Genomic DNA, 22,229 nt, shown 5'->3' with positions numbered 1-22,229 from the left:
GGAGCTGTGTTCCCCTGTGATAGTTTCTTATGTTCCTTTTTGTTTGAGATCAATTGGATAGTGTGGGGATTTGTGGTTAGAAAAGTAATTTTTAGACTAGTCTATTGACAATCTTGTCACTAGGATTGTGTTACACGTTTTCTCGTCTAATTGTGTCAAAAGTTTGGCTAATGACTTGTTACTTGTTCCATATTTCCAAGCTAGGACCATCTCAAGGTAGGATGGGCACTTGGAACCGAAATCGAAACATAGACCAAACCAGATTGGGTTGAAGATTTTTGTTTTTGTGGTTTTGAAACAGCTTTGGTATTGAACATTTGGAATACAATTGTACCGCAAATAAAAAAATATTTAATTTGAAGGATGATGCACCTTCGATTGACCACAATTTCTATGAAAGTGTTAAATTGGGCAAGTTAATCATTTCAAGTAAAAGAACTTTCTTTGTTTTTTTTTTGGATGCGTTTTGTTGCATTTGCAGGCTTTTTTAAAAGTTTATAACAATTGAAGTAATTTATGCTTTTTTGTTTTGTATTGTGTACAGTTGGCCAATTCAAATTCAAGCATTGCCTCTTTTACTCTTAATCCACAACCACAACAAGAAGCTCCAAGGTAATCTCAAGCTTTTAGTTCACAAGGTTCAATGACTTATCATCCATCGGTTTCATTTTGACAAGGTCTAAGGCCTTCCCAAGTATCGTCTTCTCAAGTCTGTTTACAAACTCAAAGGCCTTATAAACCTTCTAAGAGTAAGTGTTGGAAAAGAAAGGGAAGTGATTGAACGATGCAAAGTAGTAACTTGAAAGTTGAAACAACTGTAATTTACGAAGAGATTGAACTCAAGTGCAAAGGAGGTGAACGCATCGCCCTAGCCTACTGGCCGAACCATACGCAACCCAACCATACTTTTATTACAACGATTTACGATTGAGAAAAAGACAAGAAGCATATTCCCCAAGCTACTTTCATTGTATATCGCGTCTTGCAAAGGTGACCACAATGGATCCAATTGTATCACCTCTCTAACAGAGTTGACGAACTGCTAATATAATTAGGCCCCACCTAGCATTTTATTTGCATAAACAAATGTGTAGTCATGAAGGGACTAGATCTTGACATTTTTTCCACACAAAAAAATTGTGTTATGTTTATGATTTTCAAAGTTTTTCGGTAGACTCAGGATCCAAAACCAACGTTTTTACGTTAACTTCGTTCATCTGGTTTGATTTGAGATTGGTGACTCTTATGGAGTTCAGGCAGTCTATCTATTGCTTGTAAGCTTTGAGGACTCTGATATGCGGATGAGTGGAAAGAGAGAAGAAGAAAGTTAAAGGGGCTTGAGGTTTAAGGAAAATGATAATGAGGATGACACCATACCAGACCCAAATGACGGTGGTCGGTTTCTCACCACATAACAGAGTTATTTTTCTACGATAAGAGAGTATTTCAGATTGAGACTTTTAGACCCTTCTCGACTAAAATCTTGCCTCGCCATGTGCACAAGTATCAAATGGCTCGATAAGTTTTTTTTCTTACTTTTCGCTTTTCAAGGGAAGAAGTGGAAGGGAGATGGAGAGGAAGGGACCGAAAGAATAGATAAGCAACAAAACTAGGAATCAATTTCTCTTCTCTTTTAATTAAAAAAAAAAAGTAATTAAGCTAAAAGTTAATAAAAATTTTACTATTTAGCTATATATCAATGATATAGTTTTGTTTTGGACTTAATCAATGATATATTTTATTAATTACGCATAAATCAATGATGAATGCCATATGAGCTTAAGTCATTAAAAATAGTTTGAACTTGACTAATCTATTATTCTCTCTTTCTCTTTCTCTTTTTATGAATGTCATATAAGCTTTTAATTATTATAAATAGTTAGAACATGAATATTCTATCATTCGCTCTCTCGTGCCCTTCTTTTACATGGAGGAGTGTACTCAACTCAAGGAAACGGACACTACATTGCAGTGTCTGAATCCAGATGTGAAAACATAATCCAAATGTCCGAATATAAAGAAGCACAACAACCACAAATGCAATGGAAGGAGTCAATGAACTGGAATTTGAGGTGAGATGGAAAATACCAGAGTTTAGGACACTTAAGGTGAATTGTGATGCAGTTTGGAATCCACAATCACATAAAGGTGGAGTGGGATGGGTTATAAAGGACTTTGCCTGCCTACTGCACTCTGCAGGAGGGTTGGGAGACTTGTACTTCCATTCCGCTGAAATGGCTGAAGATACTGCATTGAAGGGAGCGCTATAGGAATGTGAAAGGAAGATATCCAATCTATTGAGATTGAAACTGATGCAAAGCCGATCGTGCTGATGATCAATAAGGAAACTGGAACAGATGCACCTTTGTAGGGTGTCATTCACGACCTCTGGAATCTCGCTCAAACATTCCAAAATGCAACGTTCAAGTGTGCCCACGCTGCTCATGTTGTTGCCTCTTATGTCTCTAAGTATGGAGATGTCCATTTATGGGATTGTATTGCCCCAGATTTTATTTTCAATGTAAACATTTCAATTAGAATCTACTAAATTCTATCTTTGAGACAAAAAAAAAAAAAAAAAAAAAAAAAACAGAACAAGGAAACGAACACTATATTAGAGTGTCTAAATCCAAATCTAAAAAACTGAGCCAGGAAACGGACACTGCATTACAGTGTCTGAATCCAAATGGAAAAGTCAAGAGTCGCGTGTGGTGTGAAGGGTAGGAGACTTGTGAGTGATGGAAAAAACAGAACTAGGAAATGGACACTACAACGCAGTGTCTGAATCCAAAAGTAAGAAACAGAATCAAGAAAACAGACATTGCATTGCAGTTTTTGAATCCAAATGTAAAAAAGAACATGTAGGAGGTGTGTGAGCGATGAAAAAAAAAAAACGAAATTAGGAAACGAACACTGCAACGCACTTTCTAAATCCGAATGTAAAAAATAGAATTTGGAAACAGATACTACAACGCAGTGTCTGATTCGTATTGACTTATTCCTAAATAAAAAATAATAATGAGAAATGGGGTGTCAATTGGAGTGGGTGCCAACTGTTGTAGCAGATTTTGTAAGTTTTGTTTATTTTAAAGGCATTTAAGTATCATAATATATGATTGATCTATTTTAAAGGCATATATGTACATACATACATACATACTAGCCTTTATGCATGTGCTCACATACATGCAGAAGACATTTTTTAAATTACAGTGTGCTACGTGCGACTTACACGTTTTAAATAAATAATATTAGACAATACTAGAAGAAACCCCTCATAAATCAATCAAAGCAGCTGATTCCACATAATAAAATTGGTCTTTCAATTTCGATCTACATTCTAGTGAATTTATATTAAGAATAGAGAAAATAATATTTAATAAACAACTGATTGAATCGCATTATTATTAGTCCATTGTGAGGTACAAATGAAAAAAAATAAAAAAAACACTGCACAAGAAAAAGTTAAATATTAAAAACATTGTTATCACTGTACAGTAAATAGTTAAATATTAAAAACAATGTTTATATGACGAAAATACCCCTGCCATATTTGATGCATTATTTTGGGTTGTTTTAAAGTTTTTTGTTTGAAGGGCATTTTTGTCCACTTATTTTTGGTGAAGCCTGTGACTCCAAAAACCACTGTTCAGTAGGTTACGCCTCACAGTGGGCTGGTTCAAATTTGCTTGTAGCGAGAATCGAACCTAAAACCTTTGACTTACAAGTGAAGAGAAATGCATTAGATCGTAGTACTAAGTAGCTGATATATTGTTAATATTGTAACTTTTTATTGATTTTATACAAAATCACCCTGAAGGAAATTCAAAAGAGCATAAAATTTAGTACATTACCATCAAAATAACTTCATACATCTTCTGCAGTTTCTGAAAGCAAAAAGCTTCCAGATTTGACAGCAAACAAGTGACATAATGTAAGAAAAGGCAACTAAAATTATAGGTTTCATAAGTTGCATGATGCTTCTCGATCGATGGAATCAATGCTCCAATTGTGTTCGGCGCTGCTGGGATCCACGGTGGATATCAGTAAGTTCTTCTTGTGGAAGTCGTACAGAGTTCGCCGGTGGCCAACGCTTATATATGTTATGCCCGCCTTTTCAACCTGCTGATATAAATGAGCCTGCCAACAGAAAGCATAACCGGGAGATTGTCATTAGAACTTGGAATTATATTCTGTTATCTCGTAGTGATTCAACAACTACACTTCTAGGCCTCATGGGAAAGAAATGAAGCAGGTGGACAATGTATGCATATGATATCGAATGAGTGGTACAACACCAATACTTGAAAAAGACTTGGAACAAGTTCATTAGCCTATGCGTATCAACTTTTACAGACTAGATTATTCGTTTGAGGTGTTCGTGTGCATAGTGCGAAATTTGACTAAATGTTGCATGCATGCATCCATTCCATGACAGTAAACGGGTAATAACGTTTTACTATAAAGGACTTGGAGATAAACAAATGAATCTTGAAAGTCTTAGGAAAGAGCGTGGTAATACCTCGTTGGCTTCATCTAAAGCACTGGTAGATTCATCCAGTAGAACCAATTTTGGTTTGGAGAGCAGTAAGCGTGCAAAAGCAAGGCGTTGCTGCTCTCCAAGGGAGAGAACACTAGACCAATCATTTGAAGTATCCAAACTGCTGAATCGGGATAATAAATTGCCAAGTCGGACATCCTCCAAAACCTGTATCAGGTCCTCCGTTGTGGGCTTTCTAGGCTTTTCACTCGTATGTTCTGATTTTGGTGCCTGCTTCAAGAAAGGAAGTGACCCTGCAAGAATTACAAAACAATTGTCACTGCTGATTATAGCTTCCTCAGCAGTCAGCGCAATACCATGTGGCAAAAGGAGTTGAAGTACATACCAGTTGGTTTAGTACCGTCCGCTGTGGAAATCGCATCCTCAGCCCATGTAGGATAAAGCAACTGTTGGCGAAGTGTTCCCAATACCATATATGGTTTTTGAGGAAGGAGAAATATGCCTTCATAATTCCTATTTGAGGGCCTTCCAAGTTCCCCATATTTATCACTACCAGTATCTACGTCAAGAATTACTACACCAGAAGAGATGGACGGTTGATTATCTTCTCCGTCCTTCACATGGAATATGATTTTTCCTTTTCCAGTACTCCAAAGACCACACATAGCTCTTAACAAAGATGTTTTACCGCTCCCACTTGGTCCTGTTACCTGTTCAAATGATCATATACGGGAAAAGTTCTTCAGCTCCCAGTCACAGTCAAGATATACTTAGTAAACTAATGATAAATTCAATATAACAATGGAGTTACTAACCAATAAATGCTCATTCTTGTTGATTACCAACGATAGATTCCTAACCAATGCAGTACCACTTGGAGTCTCCACAGTCAAATGTTCTATATCCACTAACTTTTCTTGCCTTTCTATGGGAATGGATCCATTTGACTCCGGTTCCGGTAAACTTTTGACGTTACTATATATCAGACTTATCCCTTCTGAGAGGTCAGAATGGCGTTCCGACTTGCTCCTATCCAATAGATCGTCAAATTCACCTGTATATTTCAGATATCACTAGGCAAATAAGTATTCAAAGTTAACACACATCTACGCCATTAAAGATCTCCTTGAACGGAGCCATAAGAGAAAGCATTGCCATATTGAACATCATAGATGGGTCAGAAAAAATGACAAGGACACATTATTATGAATCTGTAGACGATAGAATAAATCTAATTAACTTGAAGAGTTAACCTCATAACTTCAAGTATAAAAGATTTGTTTTTAAAAGAAGAAATTAGGTTCTCATCCTTTTTTTTGTTACTCCATTGATTAAAATCCTATTCATTTTCAATTTTTGATCAAGGTGCTTGGGTATTAATGACATCATTAATGATTTTAATAATAAAATATTTTTTTATTTCTAAATATATTCATTTAATGTTAAAAATGTTACAATTAGTATATTTATATTTATGACTAAATTTTTTATCATATATTTTTAGTTTTAGTTTGTACCCATTTTTAATTTGTAATTTTTTTTTTAATTTGTACCAATTTTCTTTTCAATTTTAATTTGTACCCATATATTAATTTCTTTTTGTGCCCATATTTTTTAAAGTTTATTTGTATTTGTACCCATATATTTTTTTATTTGTACTTTTTAGTTTGCTAAATATACCCATGCTAATTATATGTACCCATTCATGTACAACTTTTTAATCTTATAATGTACTCATTCTTAAATATACCAATTTGTTATATGTAAAATGTACCTTTTTTTTTTATATAAAATCTATTCAATTTTTTTCTAATCCATTTTTAAACTTATATGGGTACATTCTTTTTTCTTTGATTTTAAAATGTATCCATGTCAAGTTTAATTGAAGATATTTACTAATGTTATTAAGCCTAATATCTTTTATATTTTAATATTTTTAATCCCACAAATTATGGATTTTTATTTAAAATCTCATTTATATAAACAACTAAAATTTCTAATTTTTAATTTAAAAAATATAGTAACGTACATAAAAATAAATTATCACATTAATTTCAGAGACCTCGATCAAAAATTAAAAATCAACGAAGTTTCAATAAAAGAATATTCATAGTAAAAGACCGCATCCAAAGTCTCCCTTTTTAAAAAGTGGTAAGTGCAACTTAAAGCTATGGTGAAGAATAGAAAAGTTGAGTTGAAATTTTGTTCGCATTCTAGTAGTTTTTGCATCCCTAGTCATAACAAATATTATTGAAGATGGCTTCAAACGACCTCAACAAGTACAAAAAGTTATACGATGTGGGCAAATGATGTCGGTAACTATCTGACTGAATCTAGGAAGGCAATAACCATGAATAGAAATTAAAATATCGATAAGAAAACGTGCCATTATTTTGTCGATCCATGTCTTTCTAGTGAGACTCTAATCCATATTCATTCAATCTTAAGACCCCGTTATATCACGCAACAGATCCTCGTTATAGCAAATATATAAATAAAGATACAGAGACAATACCAAGTCGATTAATTACAGCTGCAAATGCACTGATAGCCTGAATTTCGTAGACAATAAGGGAGAAGTCATCAAGAATATGATTGAAAGCAGATGTGGACTGATTAATGACACCAAACCCAATTTTGCCTGAGAAATACATAGGGGCAACAACAGCAGCGGGAAGAATCTGAACAAGATAGATGTACCAACTGGTGAAAAAGTCGACATTTCTTGAACATATCAACAATTTCTGCAAGGTTGGAATATGAGTAAAACACAATCAGTTGGATGTGCATGGCATAACAATCTACATACAGTAATTCTGAATCAGTAAAAATATTAAATGCAAACAGAACATCATGCTCTAGATCAAACCTCGAGGGCATCTGCGTACCAAAGGTAACTTTAAAAAAAAACAGCAAGTCATAACTGCATGCAGAGAAGTGAAAACAGAAGAAGATAAAATTATTCATACACTCATATTTTTGAAAGCACTTGTGAAGCGTTGTAGCAAAAGTTGCATTTCATTTGCTTCACCACTATAGAAAGCAATGGATTCAGCATTTTCTCTGACGCGCACAAGTCCATAACGAAAATCAGCTTCCTTTTTCTCTTGCATGAAGTTTAAAGAAACCAAATTCTGAAAACACGGGTACAACGTGTTCGTTAAACTGAGTTTCAATCGCATACAACATGGGAAATACTTATTGGTCAAACATAGGTAGAGTTACCTTTCCAAGATAGATACTTATGGCTGTTCCACCAATTGAATATACAAATAGAACAGCAAACAGTGGAGGATAGATACTGAATAAGATGTTACTGAACGAGATGAGATCTATCACAGCATCGAAAATTGTTACAGTAAAGGATAGGGCAGTCCCAGTGAACGAATTTAGATCATCAACAATGCGCTGATCTGGATTATCAATCATTGATTGGGATTGAATTTTATAAAAGGCTTGGTTGCTTAGGTAACGGTCCATGTAATGTTTTGTCATCCAAGCTCTCCACCTCAACGAAAGAGTTTGTCTTGCATAATATCGCAACACAAAAATCTGCACAAAAAGTCGTTAACACATGAAAAAAATATATCAGTAAGACCAGGTCATTGTTCCCATGTCCAACTGCGTAGGCAAACGAATCAACAACAATCATACGAATATGAACCCATTGGCGATGATCAAAATGCAAAGAAGTTGACAGTTCACTGGCATAAACCTCTGGCAATAGTTTCACCATTCATTGTTCTTTTGTAGTCTTCTTTTGGACAAAATCTTAGCAACTGCCTTTTTATATTTTCCTTTCTTGTGATTACAGGAGGATGAAGGCGAGGACCCGAAAAAAGGGGGAAAAAAATAAGCAGAGGGAAGTACTCACCGGAATTCCACCAGCAAATGCAGCTAAGTAGTAAAGCAGCTGCTTCGTGAATTGTTTTTGGTTCTTGTCTTCAAATTATCATCAAAATCCAATTACGGAAGCAAAGAGGAAACAAATTTCAGTAAAAGAATTAACTTAATTAATTACCAATAAGATTAACAAATTAGAGAGAGACCGGAAAGGGCGTTATAGAAGTCGCGGCCGAGGAAATTGAAGCCGACGCTGATGCCGGTGGTGGCGAGAGTGAGAGCGAAGACTACGGCGAGCCGGATCCTCGCTTGCACCTTGTCTTCGGAGGACCAATAGGGAGCCGCCACCTTCCATAATCTTCGGAGAAGCGGCCGCAGTTTAGGCACCTCCCTTTGCTGCAATAATGCGACCAGCTCATTAGGAAGAAGAAGAAGAAAGAGAATCAAATCAAAGAGAAAAAAGTAAAGAGAGAGAGCGGACCTTTTCTGTAGCTGGGGGAACTGGCGGCGGCAGTGCAGCGCCCGAGGCCGGTACACAGCGCCCAGGTGATGATTCGACGTCTTTGGTTCTCTCTCTCCTCCTCGTCATCCAATTGCAGCCGCTTCTAGTAGTGGTGGACATGGTGGACAATGACGGAGATCTGGAGAAGACGAGCCAATGAGCATTTGAGGTCTTGCTCCTCTTTCGACTCCGACGATTACTCTCACTCCAATGTGGCGGCAATGGCGGTAGTTGGGGGAGTTATAGGCGGAGGAGGAGGAGAATGAGACAGAGTGTGCCTGCATTGTCATTTTTTCCATTTGTCTTCTCTTTTTGTTCAATTCTCCGGTGATTGAACTGGTTTTCCCTGGGATTTTCCTTCCATCCAAACAAGTCCTTATGTGACAGTTTGGTTAGCATTGCAAATGCCAAATGAGTGTTTGCTTTTCTGAAAATATGAATGATTCTTTTCGGCAGTTTTCGTCGTAACAATGAACCAATTATTCAGCGCCACCGCTAACGGCAGACTGCAGTGCAGATTCTCTGAAAATGTGAATTATTCTTTTCGGCAGTTTTCGCCGTATCCCCTCCGTAAAATAAATTGTCCGATCAATTGATGTTAAAAAATTATTCTTTTAAATTAACAAAAACAGATAAAATATGATATAAAATAATATTAAATTGTCCGAGCAATTGATATTAAAAAATTATTATTTTATGTTAACAAAAATAGATAAAATATAATATAAAATAATATTATCTTATATTTTCTCTGTCGGTATCTAATGACCTTTTATGGACCTCACCGTATCCTCCTCCTTTTCTCCGTCAATCTCTGTTGCCCTTGTCCACTCCTCCCTCTATTTCTCTGCTCTCTATCTTGGAAGGATGTATTCAATTAATATTTTGAAAGGTTTTAGAGGTGTAGTTAAATTAGAATTTGGTAAGATTTTAGTAGACTTTAAATTTCGAATTTAGTCCATTAGTATTTTAAAAAGAGAATTTTAAAGGAGTTTGAAATCATAGGTAGTTAAGGGGTGTAGTCAATTTGGATTTCAGATGATTTTAATAGATTTTTTTTAAATGACAGATTTCAAAAGATTTTAATGTCGTTACAATTCTATATAGATTTTGACTGATTTATATAGATTTTTATTATAGATTTTTATGAATTTGTATAGATTTTATTTGTGGGTTTTGATGGATTTGCATAGTTTTTTCTTTTCATTTATCTTTAGATTGTTTTTATTTTTATTTTTAGATAACAAAAGAAAAAAACAATTTCTCCCTTCGAGCCCTCTAAAACATGGTTCTGCATCTGCTTGCTTTTCAAGCTGCCCTGTCAACCCAATTCGTACTTTTTTATTTTTTATCCATTTCTTGTCTCCCTGAAGAATGGTTGGTTTTGATTCAAATTCAATTCGGGGGCATGTACGAGTGATTCAATTGGATTTCAGGTGCAAATCAAATTCTTCTTCTTTGGTTTTGATTTTTTTTACCAATGGGTCAATATGTTCTTACATTATAGATTATGGGTTTTGAATTTTGATCTTACTTTGCCGATTGAATTGGTTACCAAACTTCTGGGTTTGATTTGAAATGGAATATTTTCATAGTTCAAGTCAATATGTAATGTAAGAACGAAATCGCGCTAAAACTAGGGCGTCACCCGTAAGTGGCGCGCTGTGTGGCCCGAGCACAGTGATAAGTGAGCAAGGGTCGCTGTATCTCCATCGGCACCCGGATGCAGTGTTAAATGAGCAAGGGGGCCATAGAAACTTCTTTTCGAACGACTCCACTCAAAGTTGTTTGGGAGCGTATGCTCCTATCAACTTTACCCGGGACACACAAAAGAAGTACTTTGATCCTATTAGACGGGGGATGGTGAAGAAGCTAGGACAGAAGGGTAGAGTTCATGAGAGCAAAATGCGTTTAGGAACGTGGAATATAGGAACCTTAACGGGAAAATCTATGGAAGTAGTGGAAGTTATGGTGAGGAGAAGGATAAATATTATTTGCCTACAAGAAACTAAGTGGGTTGGTAGTAAGGCAAAGGATCTAGAAAACTCAGGGTTTAAACTTTGGTATTCGGGCACAAATAGAATGAGAAACGGTGTTGGCATCATCGTGGACAAGACCTTGGTACAAGATGTTGTAGATGTCAAGAGGGAAGGAGATAGAATCATGGCAATCAAGATTGTAATAGGACAAGAACTTATCAATGTGATTAGTGCGTACGCACCTCAAGTAGGGTTGGATACGAGTTCGAAGGAGAAATTTTGGGAAGATCTTGGAGACTTGGTGCAAGGAATTGCTCAGACGGAGAAGTTATTTATAGGAGGAGATTTAAATGGACACGTGGGCAGGGAGACAGGCAACTATGGAGGTTTTCATGGTGGCCATGGTTTTGGGGAGAGAAACGAGGATGGGGAAGCTATCTTGGATTTTGCAATGGCATATGATCTCTTCTTAGCCAACACCTTCTTTAAGAAGAGAGAAGAACATGTGATCACCTACAAGAGTGGGTCGTCAAAAACACAAATAGATTTTCTTCTAATGAGGAAAGGGGATCGTATAACTTGTAAGGATTGCAAAGTTATACCAGGAGAGAGCGTGGCTAATCAACATCGCTTGTTGGTGATGGATGTACATATCAAAAGAGTAAGACAAAAGAACAAGACTTGGAAGTGCCCAAGGACTAGATGGTGGAATCTAAAAGAAGAAAAACAAGCCATTTTCAAAGAGAAGGTAATCACCCAATGTGTGTGGGATAGAGAGGGGGAAGCTAGCCAAATGTGGGATTCCATGGCTAGTTGTATCCGAAAAGTAGCAAAAGAGGTATTAGGAGAGTCCAAGGGCTTTGCCCCACACCAAAAGGAATCTTGGTGGTGGAATGAGGAGGTACAAACAAAGGTGAAGGCTAAGAAGGAATGTTGTAAAGCCTTATACAAGGAGAGGACCGATGAAAATGGTGAAAGGTATAGAAAAGCGAAGCAAGAGGCGAAGAAAGCTGTCAGAGAAGCTAAGTTAGCGGCTTACGACGATATGTATAAACGACTAGATACCAAAGAAGGAGAGTTGGATATCTATAAACTATCTAGAGCAAGGGAAAAGAAGACAAGGGACCTAAACCAAGTGAGGTGCATCAAGGATGAGGATGGAAATGTTCTTGCTACAGAGAACGCGGTTAAAGACAGATGGAGAGGTTATTTTCATAATCTTTTCAATGAAGGACATGAAATGAGTGCTTCTTTAGGGGAGTTGAGTAACTCAGAAGAGTGTAGAAACTACTCTTTTTATCGTCGAATCCGGAAGGAAGAAGTGGTTGTAGCTTTGAAGAAGATGAAGCATAAAAAAACAATAGGCCCAGACGATATACCAATCAAAGTGTGGAAACTTTTGGGAGAGACAGGTATAACATGGCTCACTGACCTTTTCAATAGGATTTTGAAAACGAAGAAGATGCCAAATGAGTGGCGAACGAGCACTTTGGTGCCTATCTACAAGAATAAGGGCGACGTACAAAATTGCATGAACTATAGGGGTATTAAGCTAATGAGTCATACAATGAAGCTCTGGGAGAGAGTCATTGAGCATAGATTGAGGCAAGAGACACGGGTTTCGGACAACCAATTCGGGTTCATGCCAGGGCGCTCAACCATGGAGGCAATCTATCTCTTACGAAGATTGATGGAAAGATATAGAGATGGGAAAAAAGATTTACACATGGTCTTTATAGATTTGGAAAAAGCGTATGATAGGGTCCCAAGAGACATTCTTTGGAGGATTTTAGAGAAGAAAGGAGTACGAGTAGCATATATCCAAGCTATAAAGGATATGTATGAAGGAGCAAAGACTGCCGTAAGAACTCATGAAGGACAAACCGAAAGCTTTCCCATAACTGTAGGATTACATCAAGGCTCATCCTTAAGTCCTTACCTTTTTGCGTTGGTAATGGATGAGTTAACATGACATATTCAAGATGATATTCCTTGGTGTATGCTTTTCGCAGACGATATAGTGTTGATAGATGAAACTCAGGAAGGGGTAAATGCAAAGCTTAACCTTCGGAGAGAAGTGTTGGAATCTAAAGGTCTTCGCCTAAGCCGATCAAAGACAGAATATATGGAGTGCAAGTTCAGTGCAAATGGAGGCCAAAACGAGTTAGGGGTGAGGATCGGAGATCAAGAAATACCAAAGAGCGACCGTTTTCGTTACCTAGGATCTATCTTGCAAAAGAACGGAGAATTAGATGGAGATCTCAACCATAGAATACAAGCTGGATGGATGAAGTGGAAGAGTGCATCCGGCGTGTTGTGTGACCGCCGTATGCCACTGAAGCTCAAGGGAAAATTTTATAAGACGGCAATAAGGCCGGCGATGCTGTATGGCACAGAATGTTGGGCGGTGAAACATCAACACGTACACAAAATAGGTGTAGCAGAGATGAGGATGCTTCGTTGGATGTGTGGGCACACGAGAAAGGATAAGATTAGGAATGAGGATATCCGGGGTAAAGTAGGAGTAGCCGAAATTGAAGGAAAGATGAGAGAAAATCGGTTACGGTGGTTTGGACATGTGCAAAGAAGGCCTACTGACGCTCCGATTAGAAGATGCGACTATGGGACAGAGGTTCAGTGCCGAAGGGGTAGAGGAAGACCTAGGAAAACTTTGGAAGAGACTCTAAGAAAAGACTTAGAGTACTTGGATCTAACGAAGGACATGACACAGGATCGAGCACAATGGCGTTCTAAGATTCATATAGCCGATCCCACTCAGTGACTTGGATTTTCCAAGTCTCCAACCGAGAAGTTTTCCTCACTCGGGAAATTAAGGGAACACTACCCCAACCTACATGCTCCACTCAGAAAGCTTCAACATACAAGCTTCAACAAAAGAAAATTCAAAGAACTTAGCGAAGAAGGCTTTGGTGTATTTAACACAATACGTTGAAATGAAGGAAAGCTTATTTATTGATATCCCCGATAAGCTACAAATATGTACATATACATGAGTCAAAATAAACACACAAGAGGGAGTCTTCACAAAGGTTGCTTAGGAGAAGTCTCAGCAGTCGGTAGAGCCCCAGAAAGAGAAGGCACCGGAGGGGGATCATTTGGAGCCTCAGTACTGGACAGAACCCTAGAAGGAGGAGGCATCAGAGGTTGATCATTTGGAGCTTCATTACGCGGTACAGCCCCAGAAGACGAAGGCAATAAATGCCTTTGGAACAAACCCACAAATCTCTGATGATCAAGTAAAACCTGACCATCAGTTTCCTTCATCTGGTCAAGCTTCCTCTTCATGTTTGTAGCATAGTCATGTACGAGCCGGTGTAACTGTTTATTCTCATGCTTGAGCCCTCTAATCTCCTGTTTGAGACTCATCACTTCAGCCGCCAATGATTCAACTTGGCGGGTTCGAGAAAATAGGCGTTGGGCCATATTAGACACAGAACCTGCACACTGAACACTGAGAACCAGCGAATCCTTAACAGCTAACTCATCAGACCGTTTGGAAAGTAGTCTGTTATCTTTGGGAGTGAGAAGGTTCCTGGCCACCACCGCAGCGGTCATATCATTCTTCATCACGGAATCCCCAACGGTAAGAGGACCAGTAGGGGAGACGAAGGATGGGCACCATATGTTGTCTGGAGAAGGCGGGGCTGCCTCTTCAACAAGGTTCAAGTTAAAACGACGGTCGGAGGGGCCAGACATTTTCAAAGGTGTTGAAGAGAGAAGAGGTCGGACAAATCAAGATCTTAGAAGTGCAAGAATGAAGCTTCTACTGGTGGAGATTCAAGTGTGCTTTGGAACTTAATGCCAGCCCCTATAAAAATCTGCACTCGACGGAGCTTCAGAAATCGAAGAGGCGCCTGCTCAGAAATCGAAGAGGCGTTTGCTTTCTCAAAAGCTGGGCTGCTTAGAGATCACGAGGGTTGATCTCAGAAATCGAAGAGGCGTTTGCTTTCTCAAAAGTTGGGCTGCTCAAAGACCACGAAGGCCGATCTCAGAAATCGAAGAGGCGCTCGCTTTCTCAAAAGCTGGGCTTCCCAGAGACCACGAGGGCCGATCTCAGAAATCGAAGAGGCACCTACTTTTCCAGCCTTGTCAGCACCTGTCACAAGCACATTCAGCTTTGCGGAAATTATGGGCATTCTGTCGAAGACTTCTGGGGAAGTAGAAAACACATGAATCTTACTGTTCAATCACCCACTTCCCACACGCAACAATAGCTCATGGGTACCACAGATAACTTTGCCAAAGTTCTCTGCCAAAGTTGAGCACGTGAAGCTTGCAGCTCCCACTACATCGCTCTGACCAAGAAGGGTAAAAGAATAGCAAAGAAACAGCACTAACAAAGTTTAGACACATAAATTTTGAAGGTCTAGCTACCATATTATTACCCACAAGGGTAAAGGAACAGTACCACTGCTGGATAATTGGAAAGTCCCTGTGTGTCAACCTCTGTGCTTCGTGGCAAGGTAGACTAGCAAACATGCCCAACCTTTACTCACATTCGAGAAAGCACTCCCAATAAGATTGCTTGCTCCAAAATCGAAGAGGCACCGTCCTCCGAATCTCGAGAGCCAGACTCCCAACATGTTTACTTTCTTAAAAATCGAAGAGAGGGTAAATGAACAGTACCATTGCTGGATAATTGGAAAGTCCCTGTGTGTCAACCTCTGTGCTTCGTGGCAAGGTAGACTAGCAAACATGCCCAACCTTTACTCACATTCGAGAAAACACTCCCAACAAGATTGCTTGCTCCAAAATCGAAGAGGCACCGCCTTCCGAATCTCGAGAGCCAGACTCCCAACATGATTACTTTCTCAAAAATCGAAGAGACTGCTCCCCGAATCTCGAGAGCCAGACCCCCAGCATGATTGCTTTCTCAAAAATCGATGAGGCATCGTTCTCCGAATCAATCGAAGAGGCGCTCGCTTTCTCAAAAGCTGGGCTGCTCAGAGACCACGAGGGCCGATCTCAGAAATCGAAGAGGCACCTACTTTTCTAGCCTTGTCAGCACCTGTCACACGCACACTCAGCTTTGCAGAAATTATGGGCATTCTGTCGAAGACTTCTGATGAAGTAGAAAGCACATGAATCTTACTGTTCAATCACCCACTTCCCACACGCAACAATAGCTCATGGGTACCACAGATAACTTTGCCAAAGTTCTCTGCCAAAGTTGAGCACGTGAAGCTTGTAGCTCCCACTACATCGCTCTGACCAAGAAAGGTAAAAGAATAGCAAAGAAACAGCACTAACAAAGTTTAGACACATAAATTTTGAAGGTCTAGCTACCATATTATTACCCACAAGGGTAAAGGAACAGTACCACTGCTGGATAATTGGAAAGTCCCTGTGTGTCAACCTCTGTGCTTCGTGGCAAGGTAGACTAGCAAACATGCCCAACCTTTACTCACATTCAAGAAAACACTCCCAACAAGATTGCTTGCTCCAAAATCGAAGAGGCACCGTCCTCCGAATCTCGAGAGCCAGACTCCCAACATGACTACTTTCTCAAAATCGAAGAGAGGGTAAAGGAACAGTACCATTGCTGGATAATTGGAAAGTCCCTGTGTGTCAACCTTTGTGCTTCGTGGCAAGGTAGACTAGCAAACATGCCCAACCTTTACTCACATTCGAGACAACACTCCCAACAAGATTGCTTGCTCCAAAATCGAAGAGGCACCGCCCTCCGATTCTCGAGAGCCAGACTCCCAACATGATTACTTCCTCAAAAATCGAAGAGACACTGCTCTCCGAATCTCGAGAGCCAGACCCCCAGCATGATTGCTTTCTCAAAAATCGAAGAGGCATCGTTCTCCGAATCTCGAGAGCCAGATACCACAGACCACTTTTTCAAAGTGCTCTGACAGAGTTAAAACATGTGAAACTGGCAGCTCCCACTACCGTGCTATGACCAAGCAGGGTAAAGGAATAGCATTACTACTTGTTGTTAGGGAGACTCCTATATATGTCGACCTCTATCCCCAACGGACAGGCAGACCTGCAAAAATGCTCAACCCTTCATCATATCTGAGAAGGCACTCCCAACGAAGCCTTTCGAAATATTCAGTTTTCTTTCCCCCCGATAATACCTCTGCAAACAAGCTATACTAGAGCAAGAATATCTCATATCATCAGGGTTAAAAGCAAGAGTATCCCATATCATGCTTTTTCCCTGTCTTTTCCTTTGGCCTTGTTTTTACATGCAAGACAAGGAGAAAGAGAGCAATCAGTCAGCACTTGGAATCAAGCTTCCAGCCAGGAACTGACTGCCTGGAACCCCTTACCTGATTACTTACCTGGCATTGCTCTCGAGTACTCATCTTCAACATCTTATGTTTTCAGGGAAGATTCCGCATATGCTTGAGGAACAGATAGGGCAAGTGCGAAGGATACAAGGAAGCATGTGGAGACAAGCGTAACAGCACACGTGCCGATACATCCATTACTCTGTCAAAAGCAAAAGTATCCCATATCAGCAGGGTGGAACCTACTCTAGATTTGATGGACTTGTTTTGACACTCAAATTCTTCAGTCGGCCTTATACTCTGGAGGAAACCAGAAAACCCTCCAGCTCAGTTCAAGAATAAGCCTGTGGAAAGTTACTTCTTCAAAAGCAAAAGTATCTCATATCATCTCTTCTCATTTTTCTTCTCTTTATCCTTCATGCTGCTGCAAGATGGGGAGAAGGTGAACAATCAGTCGGAGCTCTGATTGCTTACCTTGTCTGTCACCTCTTTCAGCAGACCCCCTAGCGCGGCGACTTGGGGGACTCCTACTACATGGTTTGTATCGCGCTTGACCAAGCCTGAAACTACAAGTAAGCTTCAAGTGAAACTGATACATTTCCTTGTGCATCTCCACCAGTTAAAGATACCACCCCTGGATGGAGGAAGAGTACTTCCAGAGAAGATGCCACATCTACCTATGAGACAGATAAGGCAAGTCAAGACGACACCACACTCCGATACTTAGAAGTTTCGTGATTACGAGATCATTCTCCCACAATATTTCCTAATGTCATTTGTACTAAATCATTCACTTGTACTCACTAAAGGAGAGCTTGAACCTATGTACTGTGTAAACCCTTCACAATTAATGAGAACTCTTCTATTCCGTGGACGTAACCAATCTGGGTGAACCACGTACATCTTGTGTTTGCTTTCCTATCTCTATCCATTTATATACTTATTCACACTAATGACCGGAGCAATCTAGCGAAGATTACAAAAAGCGACCGTTTTCGCTACCTAGGATCTATCTTGCAAGAGAACGGAGAATTAGATGGAGATCTCAACCATAGAATACGAACTGGATGGATGAAGTGTAAGAGTGCATCCGGCGTGTTGTGTGACCGTCGTAGGCCACTGAAGCTCAAGGGAAAATTTTATAGGATGGCAATAAGGCCAGCGATGTTGTATGGCACAGAATGTTGGGCGGTGAAGCATCAACACGTACACAAAATGGGTGTAGCGGAGATGAGGATGCTTCGTGGGATGTGTGGGCACACGAGAAAGGATAAGATTGGGAATGAGGATATCTGAGGTAAAGTAGGAGTAGCCGAAATTGTAGGAAAGATGAGAGAAAATCGGCTCCGGTGATTTGGACATGTGCAAAGAAGGCCGACTGACGCTCCGGTTCGAAGATGTGACTACGGGACAGAGGTTCAGGGCCGAAGGGGTAGAGGAAGACCTAGGAAAACTTTGGAAGAGACTCTAAGAAAAGACTTAGAGTACTTGGATCTAACGGAGGACATGACACAAAACCGAGCCCAATGGCGTTATAGGATTCATATAGCCGACCCCACTTAGTGGGAAAAGGCTTTGTTGTTGTTGTTGTTGTTTGTTCAAGTCAATCTGCAACTTTGTTGACAAACCAACCACTTCCATGGCAGATTCAATGAGTTTAACTGACCCTTTACCAAATTGAGGCATAAAAATATAAAGAAAAATAGTGGAAAGGGCAAAAGGTGTGTGAGTGAGTGTTGATTCACTGGTATACGGACTAGAGAAGTAGTTCTCCTGCTGCATACGGCTGAGGAGTGAGAGCCGAAGAGAGAGACTGGAACATAAGCTTGAAAGAAATCCTATATTCTAAATATGTCTTTTAAATCTCACTTGACTACCTATGGATTTGGATGAATTTTTAAAATTATCTTAAATCCTAATTTGACTACACCATGATTTAAAGTCTTATAAAATTATTTTCTAAAATCCTAATTTTAATTTGACTAAATTAGAATTTAAGAGGATTTTAAAGAATACATCCAAATCTATGGGTAGTTAATTACGTTTTTTAAAAAATCCACCCAATTCTAGATGTAGTGAAAATACCAAACATTTATTAGGATTTTAATGAATGATCAATTTTGATGGATTTGAGGGTGTTTGGTATAAATACTAAATGCCATCAAGAATCCAACTCTACCTCCTTTGATTTCTTTTCACGTTCATCATATAGAAGAGGAACAGTCTTCCTCTCTCAAACAAAAGAAGAACAGTCTTCCTCCATTCCTCAAGGTATTGCTTTTCTCTTCCGAATTTGTATAAGGACTCTTTATTATTTTCATGGTGCTTCAATATATAGTCGTCCCTATTAGCATGTAGACACAGTACATATTTGTACTCAGTCTTGTGGCTAATCTCCAAAAAAACCCCCACCTTTCCGTTTCATGTGTTTTGTTTTGTTCTTATAATTTAATTGATTTGTAGAGATTTCAAGTAAAATTTTGATTCAATTCCATCGATATTTTAAGGGAAGAGATAAGATTTGTGAATGCTAAAAATACACTATAAAATATCATATTTTCTCTCAAATTCCTCAATTTTTTAAAATGCTTTGAAAAATTCCTACTCAAAACACCTAGGATTTTATAAACTTCTTTAAAATCCTAATTGAATACACTTGAATTTTTAAGAATTTTAGGTTGAATAAAGCTCAAGATTCATTTCATTGTGTAATAAAAGGGTAAATCGCCAAAATGGTTTCTGAGATTTGCATAACTTATCACTTTGGTCTCTGAGATTCCAATTCGATAAAAGTTGTCACTGAGATTGTCCACCATCCATCATTTTGGTCATTCCGGTAAAAACTCCGTTAAGTGTCCCGGAGCTCTTGGCCGGGAGTTTGGGCAATTTTCAAAGCTTCGTAACTCAATCGTTTCTTAACCAAATTCGACCCATAATATATCAAAATGAATATAGGAAAGTGTAGAATAAGATTATACCTATTTTGAAGTCCAATGGTTGCTGGAGATTGCTGGAAAATAGCCTCAAAGTTGACTTGTCCGAGTGAAAACTTGAAAACTTGTCGGAAACTAGGTAAACTTTAAACGTTCATAACTTCTTCAATACTCAATGAAATCAAGTGATTCAAAATGAAAATCATACTTCTAGATGAGAAAAAGATAATGTTACCTTTTTTTTATGGCTAACTTGCCATGGTTTTGCCAAAAAACGGCTCGAAAGTGGCTGTCTTGGTCTCAAGTTAGCCACTTTCGAGCTGTTTTTCGGCCAAACCACAGTGAGTTAGCCGTCAAAAAAGGTACCATTCTCTTCGTCTCATCGAGAAGTATGATTTTTGTTTTTGAATCACTTAATTTTGTTGAGTATTGAAGAAATTATGAATGTTTAAAATTTACCCAGTTTAATGCGAGTTTTCAAGTTTTCACTCGGACCAGTCAACTTTGAGGCTATTTTCTGGCCATCTCCGGCAACCATTGGGCTTTAAAATAGGTATAATATTATTCTACACTTTTCTATCTTCATTTTGATATATTATGGGTCGAATTTTGTTAAGAAACGATTGAGTTACGAAGCTTTGAAAATTGTCCAAACTTCTTGCTAAGTTGTCCAAACTTCTTGCCAAGAGCTTCGGGACACTTAACGGAGTTTTTAATGGAATGACCAAAATGATGGATGGTGGACAATCTCATGGACAACTTTTATCGATTTGGAATCTCAGGGACCAAAGTGATGAGTTATGCAAATCTTAGGAACCATTTTGGCGATTTACCCATAATAAAATTACATTGAAGGTAGGTGTATATACACAATACACTTTGCTTATTAACAAATCTTATATTATCTAACTCATTCAACTGTACTAACCAAAGTATAACAAACTTAAACCATTCTTATTTGGTGTAGTTACATACCACCCTTAATATGAATTAAAAGAACAAAAATGTTCAAAATCTCAATTGAAAACACTCATTTTACTGTCCCTCGAATTCTCAGTTTCTACCTCCAATAATTCATCAACCCACCGGAAAGTTTCTCTCTCATCACTCTCTCTCTCTCTCTCTCTCTCTCTCTCTCTCTCTCTCTTTGTCTCCTCTCTATTTCCACAAAAAGATTAGTTCATGAAGCTTGAGTATCTTCCTGTGGAGTTGAATGCATTGCCCATGATGTAATTTTGGGCTAGCAAATATGTTACTTTTGTAGTGAGATGTTGAGAGAATGAGTGGGTAATTGGTTGATGTTGGGTTCTGGGTAGCCGTAGTTTAGCTCCATTGATATGTTGGGTTGCTGAGAAGCAGCAGCACAGACGAGCCTGAGAAGAAGAAGCTGCAATGTCTGGGTTTTGGACGTGGCATGACATCAGACCACTCGGGTGCAAGGTCGGGCAAGTCTTGCCCGATTGAGTAATCCGGCACAATTGGGCCCACGTGTAACCCAGGCCCAAACCTCAAGTAATACGTTAAAAATGAAGAAAATTAACTCGAGATTTAGGTGGTGGCTCTAGCACTTAGTGTGCTTGACTTATTGTCGAATGAACTAAAATACAGAGTCTTGTGCATTCGTAAGAGGTGTCATTTTTTGTGTTTCATAGATTAGCTTACAAAGTCTTGAACTTTATCTTTCCCTCCTTCACATATTGGATGAGTTCAATTGAAATTGTCGACAGAGGCTGAGAGTTCTCACCAGAGCAACTGTTCACGGATCAATTCGATGATGAAGCCAAACCTGATCGTAGGAGGGTACGTACGAGACTCTCACAAAAAATGGATTAGAAAACAAAAGGTGTAGCTTCAAAGGACAACGACGAGAATTTTGCAAGCCTTAGAAACAAAATTTCATTCATTGATCAATAATTACGTCACTAGAGAGCTCATAATTCATGCTATTACAATTTCTTCACGAACTTATTGGCCGAATTCACCCTCAAACCATGGATTATGACAAGCAAATCAAATTCCGATCTAACATTGGAGATTTCATTGCTTCAAGTTCAAATCTTTCCTTCATTGTAGTCTCATTTCGTATAGAATTGTTATTGCTTGCAAAATAAATTTCTCAAACCCTAACTTCAACACCTTAATCATAGAGTTGTTTGCACGTATTGTATTGAAACCGGTTTGTATGGATGGGTTGTATGTATGAGTTGT

The 22,229-nt window shown here is 38.8% G+C and overlaps 1 pseudogene; it reads right to left on the bottom strand.

Moving 5' to 3' along the window:
- Positions 1-3,769: 3,769 nt before the first annotated feature.
- On the bottom strand, positions 3,770-9,397 carry LOC126586553 (ABC transporter D family member 2, chloroplastic-like; annotated as a pseudogene).
- Positions 9,398-22,229: the final 12,832 nt, after the last annotated feature.

Source organism: Malus sylvestris, chromosome 10 (assembly GCF_916048215.2).
Source record: "Malus sylvestris chromosome 10, drMalSylv7.2, whole genome shotgun sequence".
In the NCBI taxonomy this organism is placed as follows: Eukaryota; Viridiplantae; Streptophyta; class Magnoliopsida; order Rosales; family Rosaceae; genus Malus; species Malus sylvestris.
This window is presented reverse-complemented; position numbering and strand designations above follow the sequence as displayed.